Genomic DNA, 12,922 nt, shown 5'->3' with positions numbered 1-12,922 from the left:
CAAATCAATGAAAAACTTCAATTCATCGAAGAACCCGTAAAAATAATAGATCGTGAGGTTAAAAGGCTTAAGCAAAAGAAGATACCAATTGTTAAGGTTCGATGGAATGCTCGTAGAGGACCCGAGTTCACCTGGGAATGTGAAGACCAGATTAAGAAGGAATACCCGCACTTATTTCCAGAAGATGCGTCAACACCTTCAACCGCTTAAAATTTTGGGACGAAATTTATTTAACGGGTAGGTACTGTAGTGACCCGAACTTTTCCATGATTATATATTAAATGAAAACTATATTTGCATGATTAAATGTTTCCAACATGTTAAGCAATCAAATTTGTTAAGACTTGATTTATTGAAATGAGTTTCATGTAGACAATTGACCACTCAAGTTGACCGGCGATTCACGAACGTTAAAACTTGTAAAAACAACATGATATATGTATATATATATATATATATATATATATATATATATATATATATATTTAACATGATATTATGATGTGTAAGTATTTCACCAAGTACATTAACAATGAGTTATATACATAAAATGAAAGTAGTGAATTAAGAAACGCGAAACGATATATATAACGGCTATCGTTACAACAACGTCTTACTAAATACATATGTATCATGTTAAGATATTAATACACTATGTTTAACATCATGAAATGACAATTACATATATCATTAAGCGTATTAACAATGAACTACACGAGTAAGATGAGACTACTAACTTAATGATTTCGAAACAATACATATATGTAACGATTATCGTTGTAATAGTATTTTACACATATTTATATGATATTAAGATATATTAATACACCATGTTAACATGTCAAAATAACAATTTAACATCTCATTTAAGTGTAATAACAATGGATCAATTAGATTTAACAAGATCGTTAACTTAAAGGTTCTGAAACAACACTTACATATAACGACTAACGATGACTTAACGACTCGGTTAAATGTATATACATGTAGTGTATTAAGATGTATTAATACACTTTTGGAAGACTTCATGACATATATCAAAGTACTTCTACTTAACAAAAATGCTTACAATTACATTCTCATTCATTTTCATCAACAATTCTACTCGTATGCACCCGTATTCGTACTCGTAGAATACACAGCTTCTAGATGTATATACTATTGGTATATACACTCAATCATCAGCTCCTTAGTAGCCCATGTGAGTCATTAAACATGTGGTAACCATCATTTGGCAACTAGCATGAAATATCTCACAAAATTACAAAAAATATTATAAATCATTCATGAATTATTTACATGAAAACAAACTTACACATCCTTTATATCTAATCCATATACCAATGACCAAAAATACCTACAAACACTTTCATTCTTCAATTTTCTTCATGTAATTGATCTCTCTCAAGTTCTATCTTCAAGTTTTAAGTGTTCTTCATAAATTCTATAAGTTCTAGTTTCATAAAATCAAGAATACTATCAAGTTTGCAAGATTACTTCCAAGCTTTCTAATCCAATCCAAGTAATCATCCAAGATCAAGAAACCTTTGTTATTTATAGTAGGTTATCTTTCTTATTCAAGGTAATATTCATATTCAAACTTTGATTCGATTTCTATAACTATAAACTATCTTAATTCGAATAAAAATCTTACTTGAACTTGTTTTCGTGTCATGATTCTACTTCAAGAACTTTCAAGCCATCCAAGATCATTTGAAGCTAGATCATTTCTTGTCACTTCCAGTAGGTTTAACTACTAAAATTGAGGTAGTAATGGTATTCATAACATCATTCGATTCATATATATATAACTATCTTATTTGAAGATTTGAACATGTAATCACTAGAACATAGTTTAGTTAATTCTAAACTTATTCGCAAACAAAGTTAATCCTTCTAACTTGACTTTTAAAATCAACTAAATACATGTTATATATCTAAATGATATGATAACTTAATGATTTAAAATCTGGAAACACGAAAAACACCGTAAAACCGGACATACGCCGTCGTAGTAACACCGCAGCCTGTTTTGGGTTAGAAAAATAAAAACTATCTTAATCTTTGAATTGGAAGTTTGTTTTCTGGAAAAATGATATTACATATGAACATGATACTATATCCAAAAATCATGGTTAAACACAAAGTGGAAGTATGTTTTTCAAAATGGTCATCAAGATGTCGTTTTTTCGACGGAAATGACTACTTCTTTAAAAAATGACTTGTAACCTGTATTTCCAACTATAAACTTATACTTTTTTTGTTTAGTTTCATAAATTTCAGTTCATTATGAAACCATAGCAACTTGAATCACTCAAAACGGATTTGAAACGAAGAAATGACGGGTAAAACAAAATTTGATAAATTTGTTAGTTTTAGCTACGAAAATTTTGTAACAAATCTAGACTAACCATAACTTAACTAACTTATAATGTATTATACATATATTCTAACATATATTATGTAATCTTGGGATACCATAGACACGTATACAATGTTTTGACATATCATATCGACCCATCTATATATATTATTTGGAACAACCATAGACACTCTATATGCAGTAATGCTTGAGTTAGATATACAGGGTTGAGGTTGATTCCAAAATAATATATATACTTTGAGTTGTGATCTAGCCTGAGACTTGTATATACTGAGTCGTGGATTGATTTGAGATAATATATATTGATTTATTTCTGTACATCTAACTGTGGACAACTAGTTGTAGATTACTAACATTGAACAGCTAACTTAATAAACTTAAATCATTAAAACGTAATAAAAAACGTTGTGAATATATTTCGATCATACTTTGATAAATATGTATATATTTTTTATAGGTTCGTGAATCGATCCGTGGCCAAGTCTTAAATTTCTGACGAAGTAAAAATCTGTGAAAGTGAGTTATAGTCCCATTTTTTAAATCTAATATTTTTGGGATGAGAATACATGCAGTTTTATAAATAGTTTACAAAATAGACACAAGTACGTGATACTACATTCTATGGTTGAATTATTAAACCGAATATGCCCCTTTTTAGTCTGGTAATCTAAGAATTAGGGAACAGACACCCTAATTGACGCGAATCCTAAAGATAGATCTATTGGGCTCAACAAACCCCATCCAAAGTACCGGATGCTTTAGTACTTCGAATTTATCATGTCCGAAGGGAGTCCCGGAATGATAGGGGATATTCTATATGCATCTTGTTAAGGTCGGTTACCAGGTGTTCACCATATGAATGATTTTTATCTCTATGCAGTTTGCGAAATGCCTGATACGAGATGTGTATTTATGAGAAATGAAATCTTGTGGTCTATTATTACAATTTGATAAATATATAGGTTAAACAAATAGCTCACCAACATTTTTTGTTGAAGTTTTAAGCATGTTTATTCTCAGGTGATTGTTAAGAGCTTCCGCTGTTGCATACTAAATTAAGGACAAGATTTGGAGTCCATGCTTGTATAATATTGTTTAAAAACTGCATTCGAAGGCATATATTGATGTGTAATATTATTGTAAACCATTATGTAATGGTCGTGTGAAAACGCTATATTTTAGATTATCATTATTTGATAATCGTCATAATATTTTAAAAGTTATGGTTTGTTTTAAAATCGAATGCAGCATTTGAAAAACGTCTCATATAGAGGTCAAAACCTCGCAACGAAATCAATTAATATGGAACGTTTATAATCAATATGAACGGGACATTTCAAGTAGTGAGTATAGTTGATGATTGTGGAATCAGATTCGAATAATGTAACATATAAATTGTGAATTTATATATCTTTTGGGTATTACCTACCTGTTAAAAAAATTTCACAATGAATATTTTGTACAAAAGAATTTTATTACAGTCTTTATGAAAATATATGTGTGTATATTTTCTTTAGATGTAATATAGATTTAATGAGTTAACATTAAATTGAACTCATTTGATTTACGGTTGAAACTAAAATTGAATGGTTCCTAAAACTTTAGAAATTACATAACTTTTACGGAGTATTTCTTCAATATAATTGAAATTATGAATCAATACTTGTTATTTGTTGATGCATGATGTTGGTGTTTGTGGAATTCTTGTGAACTTCGCAAGGTACGAATGATGTTGTCTAGAAAGTTCAGAGTACAGTGAAAATGAAAGTGTAATATCAAACATGTATTTGAATAGTACACCTAGTTTATTATGACATAAAATTTAATGAATTGAGATAGAGATTGTAGTTAACGGTGGTTAAATTGCTGACAAAGGATGTACATCATAGCATATTAGTAATATGAATTAACCAAGTAGTTAAGATTCACACATAATAGCTTTGTACGAAAAGATTTATTATGGTTTAAAAATTTATATATATAAGATATACATATAAATCCTTCAGTGAAAATGAGTTAATAATTCATAACTCGTTATTTCGATATACCTATTGGTGATTGTGTTGTTAATATCGTTAGTGGTTATGTAATTGATGGAGCTTATAGTGTTACAGATGTTGTTGGTGTTGGTAATACTGACGGTGATCCTGACGGTACTGTTGATGTTGCTGGTAAACAAGTCTAGCTTGTAATTCGTGCACTATCCTTGTCAGGGTTTCTATTCTTCCCTGTATCACTTCTCTCCATCCATTCATCTTGGTTTACGGCTATGACTTGAATAAATAATCTCTAAAACTTTAGAGATTACATAATCACCGTAGAATATTTCTCCGATGAAGTTTTGAATCAATACTTCATCGTTGGTTGTTGTTGGTACTCCTTGGTATTTATGGTGCGTGTGACGTTGATGCTCGTGGGACGGATTGTGAAGTTGAGGTTTGAAAGCGGTTGTTGTTGGTGTTGGTAATGGTACTGTTGGTGTTGTTGATGGTGGTACCGTCGATGTCGGTGTTGCTGCTGGTGCTTGTAACATTTGTACCATATTCTCTAAAGCCACTACCCGAGCGCGAAGCTCGTCTCTTCTTCTATTACACCGAGATGGTTGTCGGTTCGGACGAGCGGATGAATAAGATCTAGAATTTGAGATAATATATAATCGTGACGAGATACTCTGGAAATGAGAGAGAAAATGGTGTTTCGGACAGGTTCGACGGTAAGTGCTTCAGGTTCTTCACCAAGAGGGCAATGTGGTGGATGGAAGGGATCACCTTCTTCTTGTCTCCAATGACCAAGTAGAATATGAACTCATCCCCAATTCATCCAAAATAGATGATGGCTAATCGGTTGATCCATTCTAGTCACACTGCTTTCGGAGCTCGAGTGGGATTCCATTTCGGAATTCGAGGGACTTGAACTAATGACGAATTCCATTTCGTATGATTGAATAAATGATTTTTCGATATGAAATGATTTTCCAGCTATCGGATGGTATTCTAATTACATAGAATATCTATATATATAGAGCAAAAGATTTTGTAGATTACGGAGGAATTTACGGAATATATTAGGCAAAGTTTACAGTAACAGATACGCTAAGATATGAATTAGCAGATACGCTAAGATATGAATTTTGTCTATACACTATTCATGTAATCAATGCAGTAAGATGTGTCTAGACTAAGAGTGATAAGCAGGTAATTTCCGACAGAAAATGATAAACAAAACTTTTGACATGCAGCTAAGGTCGAAGTCCAGACTCACTAATGCATCCTAACGACTATCAGTTAGACACACTAATGCAGACTTGGTTCGCTAAGACCACCGCTCTGATACCAACTGAAAGGGCCCTTTCATATACATTATAAACGATTCACAATAGTTGATTACATCGCGAGGTATTTGACCTCTATATGATACATTTTACAAACATTGCATTCGTTTTTAAAAGACAAACTTTCTTTACATCGAAAGTTGACGGCATGCATACCATTTCATAACACATCCAACTATAATTGACTTAATAATAGTCTTGATAAACTCAACGACTCGAATGCAACGTCTTTCGAAATATGCCATGAATGACTCCAAGTAATATCCTTAAAATGAGCTAATGCACAGCGGAAGATTTCTTTAATACCTGAGAATAAACATGCTTTAAAGTGTCAACCAAAAGGTTGGTGAGTTCATTAGTTTAACATAATCAATCATTTCCCATTTATATAATAGACCACAAGATACTCATATTTAGAAAATAATCTGTGCAGGTCTACTCCTGCTATAAAATCATTCATATGAAGAACACCGGAACCTTTCAAAACAACTCACTAACGGTAGCTAATGTGTCGTGCAATGCAAAATCATCTCACCTTGGTAGTTAATACAATATAATTTCAATAACGGTAGCTAATGCGTCATGCAATGCAAAAAACATCTCACCGTAAATAATTTTACAACGGTAGCTAATGCGTCATGCAATGCAAAATCATCTCACCGAGGGTAGCTAAAACGGTAGCTAATGCATCGTGCAATGCAAAATCATCTCACCGTTACTAACTACTAAATCGAACCAAATAATTTTACAATGGTAGCTAATGCGTCGTGCAATGCAAAATCAACTCACCGAGGGTAGCTAAAACGGTAGCTAATGCGTCGTGCAATGCAAAATCATCTCACCGTTACTAACTACTAAATCGAACCATTTCGGTAGCTAATGCGTAGTGCAATGCAAAATCATCTCACCGATAGTCGATAATATAATCTTTATAGAAATCGAACCTCTGAATCCAAATAATTCTATCATAGAATGTAGTTTTGAATACTTGTGTCTATTTCGTCAATCATTTATAAAAGAAATTCATGTATTCTCAGTTCAAAAATATATCTCAAAAGCATTCAGTAAAACAGTTATAAAAATAGCGCATGTATTCTCAGTCCCAAAAATGTAAAGAGTAAAAGGGGATTAAATGAACTCACAATATTGTATTTCGTAGTAATTAAGCACATGATAACATTGAACAAGTGCAAGGTTGGCCTCGGATTCACGAACCTATATTAATTATATATACTTATATGTTGGTCAATATTTGTCTAACAATTTAGGTCAAGTCATAGTGTACCACAATCCTAATGCTCGAGACTAATATGCAAAAGTCAACTTGACCAAAATGACTTCCAAAACCTATACATGATTATTATATATCTTAAATATAGTCGTTTTATATATTTAATATATTAGAGTAAATAATAAAAGTCATTTATTAATAAAAATTTATATTAAAATATATATGAAATAAAAATATACTTTTATATATCTTAAGTAATAAAATTTATAAAGTTCATTTATTATCATAAAAATATAATGATAGGTATTATTAATGTAATTATATTACACGTAGTAAAAATATCTTTGTATTACATATTTATTTGATAAAATAATATCGATAATAACAATAGTAAGTAAAAGTATTATTTTATAATAATAATTATTATTATTATTTTACTAATAATAATAACAATAATTATATTTATTAAAAATGATATTTTGATAAAATGATAATTTTGTTAATAATAATACTAAAATGATAATGAAAATGATATTTTATATTAACAATGATATTCCTATTAAAATGATAATTTTAATAAAAATGATAGTTTTAAAATTTATAATGCATTTAATAATAATAATAGTGATAAAAATAATAAAAATGATATTTTTATCTAAATCAATAACTTACAATATTTTTATTTCATCATTATACTTCTATTCATTATTTCCTAATTAATTCGTTTAATAGCTTTTAGTACTCTTTTATATCGCATTCATAATAATGATAATAATAATAATAACAATCATAATAATTAGATGATACTAATATTAATTTTAATGATGATGATACTAATAAGTATTATAACAATATTAATGATTTATAAAAATAATGTTACTATTAATAATAATTTTTATTGATAATAACAATAATAATAATAATAACAAGAATTTGATCAGCACGCGATGCGGCGGCAAAACCGAGAACAGTTTGTTTTGTTCTAGGAATGTTATACATTACATACTATGACGATATGCAGAATGTTTATAGTTACATGTTTACACACTCTGCAAGACAACATATTAAATATTACATGTTTAGACATGGCACAAGATAACGATAAAAGGGAACGTGTTTGATACTTATTACAAAGCATGTTATACTATTTGATATTATTGTATAACCAAATTACATGATGCTGGTGTCTGTTGGGAAATTGGTATGGCCGGTTCAGTGTACCAACACGATGAAGTGGCTTCGTGACTTCCTTTTCCTATCAAGTGGTTTACCAGTTATTACTTTAACTGCTGCTGTGATGGTTGCAGATAGGGATGCTGTGCTGAGCACACTGTTCAATACATGACAATTGCAAATTACACAATATCAGTTGCACAATAAAGACTATAGTTCTATACCAGCTCCTTTTTCCACTGCACTTCCTAAAAAATGATATCGACATAGAAACCGTGCCACTCAGTAAACAGACCAGTAATGCCAATTGATCAAAGTTTCATCAAATGATTAAAGCAGTTAAACGATGAAATCAAGCGATTAAACCCCAAAATCATCAATGAAATCGAAAACCCTTACCTAAAAGCTGCCCTGAAATACATCAACCAACTTTAAGTTACTAAAAAGGCATAGGTATAACAGAAACTCGTCATCATACTCTCATTCAAAAAATCTTTCAAATATCTGTTTTATGACATATTATAGATAGCAACAACGACCAAAACAGTTAACCAAGTAAGTCACAAGTCATATATTAAAACAATAAGATAAAACCAAAACAATATAAGATGTAACTGAGCAATAATTATAGATAAGTTTCATAAAGGCAGTAGGTTAGATAAAGATGCACAATTCTAGGTCAAAGCAACACAACATCAATCACTAACCACATACGATTAAGACAAACAGAAGTGATAATAATGGTTGTAATACTATCCAATAACAATAAGGATAATGATAAACACATAAAAAATAAAAAATAAAAAACACTTACAGCGGAAATCGAATCATTCAAAACAATAATACCATAGAATGTACAGTAGAGAAGATACCAACCTCGAAATCCCGAAATAGCTACATCACAATCGAAAAACAAAACCCTAATCTGTCTTCCCAATATCCGAATCGTCACGATAAGAGGTGAAGAAGATAACGGTGGTTGGGCCGGCGACGATGGTTAGCCCGGTGACGATGGCGGCTACGATGGCAGCGGCAATGACGGCGACGATGGCGGCTACGATGATAGAGACGATGACGGCGACGATGGGGGACGTGTGAGAGATCGGAACCTTTGAAATTGAGTAAATTTTGTTAGGTGATGACAGCCGTGGGAAGGATCGAGAGAAAGCAGGTTCAATTGATACGGACATATGGTGGAAGGTGTAGAATGGAGTAGGAGGTTATAGAAGGAACGTAAAGGGCATATGGTACGTTGCGCTGTTAAAAATCTGAAGGAGTAAAAAGACCACATTACCCTTAGAGAAGAAGATTCTAGCCACTTGTAAAAAGTCGAAACTAACCTTTAAGAATATTATATTACAACGAATAGTTATTTCATACTTTCTATTGAATTTAATATATATTTATAATTATAATGACAATAACAATTTTTAATAATGATACTTATATTAATAATAATAATAATAATAATAATAATAATCACTAGATAATAATAATAACGACGATAATAACGACGATAGTAATAATAATCATTTTAACAATAATACTTAAATTCAGTTGACTATAACTTCTAATCCGTTCATCGAAATCATTCGATATCTAAATGAAAAGTTCTTAATTTTTCGCTAGCTTTCCAACGACATGCATATCATATACCTTATCCTAGTAGCATATGTATCTAATTCATGATTCAACATAACCTATCTAACGACAATATCAAACGTACAGGCATAATCACTAGCTACTAGTAGTGAGTATAGTTGATGATTGTGGAATCAGATTCGAATAATGTAACATATAAATTGTGAATTTATATATCTTTTGGGTATTACCTACCTGTTAAAAAAATTTCACAATGAATATTTTGTACAAAAGAATTTTATTACAGTCTTTATGAAAATATATGTGTGTATATTTTCTTTAGATGTAATATAGATTTAATGAGTTAACATTAAATTGAACTCATTTGATTTACGGTTGAAACTAGAATTGAATGGTTCCTAAAACTTTAGAAATTACATAACTTTTACGGAGTATTTCTTCAATATAATTGAAATTATGAATCAATACTTGTTATTTGTTGATGCATGATGTTGGTGTTTGTGGAATTCTTGTGAACTTCGCAAGGTACGAATGATGTTGTCTAGAAAGTTCCGAGTACAGTGAAAATGAAAGTGTAATATCAAACATGTATTTGAATAGTACACCTAGTTTATTATGACATAAAATTTAATGAATTGAGATAGAGATTGTAGTTAACGGTGGTTAAATTGCTGACAAAGGATGTACATCATAGCATATTAGTAATATGAATTAACCGAGTAGTTAAGATTCACACATAATAGCTTTGTACGAAACGATTTATTATGGTTTAAAAATTTATATATATAAGATATACATATAAATCCTTCAGTGAAAATGAGTTAATAATTCATAACTCGTTATTTCGATATACCTATTGGTGATTGTGTTGTTAATATCGTTAGTGGTTATGTAATTGATGGAGCTTATAGTGTTACAGATGTTGCTGGTGTTGGTAATACTGACGGTGATCCTGGCGGTACGGTTGATGTTGCTGGTAAACAAGTCTAGCTTGTAATTCGTGCACTATCCTTGTCAGGGTTTCTATTCTTCCCTGTATCACTTCTCTCCATCCATTCATCTTGGTTTACGGCTATGACTTGAATAAATAATCTCTAAAACTTTAGAGATTACATAATCACCGTAGAATATTTCTCCGATGAAGTTTTGAATCAATACTTCATCGTTGGTTGTTGTTGGTACTCCTTGGTATTTATGGTGCGTGTGACGTTGATGCTCGTGGGACGGATTGTGAAGTTGAGGTTTGAAAGCGGTTGTTGTTGGTGGTGGTAATGGTACTGTTGGTGTTGTTGATGGTGGTACCGTCGATGTCGGTGTTGCTGCTGGTGCTTGTAACCTTTGTACCATATTCTCTAAAGCCACTACCCGAGCGCGAAGCTCGTTGACTTCTTCTATTACACCGAGATGATTGTCGGTTCGGACGAGCGGATGAATAAGATCTAGAATTTGAGATAATATATAATCGTGACGAGATACTCTAGAAATGAAAGAGAAAATGGTGTTTCGGACAGGTTCGACGGTAAGTGCTTCAAGTTCTTCACCAAGAGGGCAATGTGGTGGATGGAAGGGATCACCTTCTTCTTGTCTCCAATGACCAAGTAGAATATGAACCCATCCCCAATTCATCCAAAATAGATGATGGCTAATCGGTTGATCCATTCTAGTCACACTGCTTTCGGAGCTCGAGTGGGATTCCATTTCGGAATCCGAGGGACTTGAACTAATGACGAATTCCATTTCGTATGATTGAATAAATGATTTTTCGATATGAAATGATTTTCCAGCTATCGGATGGTATTCTAATTACATAGAATATCTATATATATAGAGCAAAAGATTTTGTAGATTACGGAGGAATTTACGGAATATATTAGGCAAAGTTTACAATAACAGATACGCTAAGATATGAATTAGCAGATACGCTAAGATATGAATTTTGTCTATACACTATTCATGTAATCAATGCAGTAAGATGTGTCTAGGCTAAGAGTGATAAGCAGGTAATTTTCGACAGAAAATGATAAACAAAACTTTTGACATGCAGGTAAGGTCGAAGTCCAGACTCACTAATGCATCCTAACGACTATCAGTTAGACACACTAATGCAGACTTGGTTCGCTAAGACCACCGCTCTGATACCAACTGAAAGGGCCCGTTCATATACATTATAAACGATTCACAATAGTTGATTACATCGCGAGGTATTTGACCTCTATATGATACATTTTACAAACATTGCATTCGTTTTTAAAAGACAAACTTTCTTTACATCGAAAGTTGACGGCATGCATACCATTTCATAACACATCCAACTATAATTGACTTAATAATAGTCTTGATAAACTCAACGACTCGAATGTAACGTCTTTCGAAATATGCCATGAATGACTCCAAGTAATATCCTTAAAATGAGCTAATGCACAGCGGAAGATTTCTTTAATACCTGAGAATAAACATGCTTTAAAGTGTCAACCAAAAGGTTGGTGAGTTCATTAGTTTAACATAATCAATCATTTCCCATTTATATAATAGACCACAAGATACTCATATTTAGAAAATAATCTGTGCAGGTCTATTCCTGCTATAAAATCATTCATATGAAGAACACCGGAACCTTTCAAAACAACTCACTAACGGTAGCTAATGTGTCGTGCAATGCAAAATTATCTCACCGTGGTAGTTAATACAATATAATTTCAATAACGGTAGCTAATGCGTCATGCAATGCAAAATCATCTCACCGTAAATAATTTTACAACGGTAGCTAATGCGTCGTGCAATGCAAAATCATCTCACCGAGGGTAGCTAAAACGGTAGCTAATGCGTCGTGCAATGCAAAATCATCTCACCGTTACTAACTACTAAATCGAACCAAATAATTTTACAATGGTAGCTAATGCGTCGTGCAATGCAAAATCATCTCACCGAGGGTAGCTAAAACGGTAGCTAATGCGTCGTGCAATGCAAAATCATCTCACCGTTACTAACTACTAAATCGAACCATTTCGGTAGCTAATGCGTAGTGCAATGCAAAATCATCTCACCGATAGTCGATAATATAATCTTTATAGAAATCGAACCTCTGAATCCAAATAATTCTATCATAGAATGTAGTTTTGAATACTTGTGTCTATTTCGTCAATCATTTATAAAAGAAATTCATGTATTCTCAGTTCAAAAATATATCTCAAAAGCATTTAGT

This window comes from Rutidosis leptorrhynchoides, chromosome 11 (assembly GCF_046630445.1).
Source record: "Rutidosis leptorrhynchoides isolate AG116_Rl617_1_P2 chromosome 11, CSIRO_AGI_Rlap_v1, whole genome shotgun sequence".
NCBI classification, from domain to species: Eukaryota; Viridiplantae; Streptophyta; class Magnoliopsida; order Asterales; family Asteraceae; genus Rutidosis; species Rutidosis leptorrhynchoides.
This window is presented reverse-complemented; position numbering follows the sequence as displayed.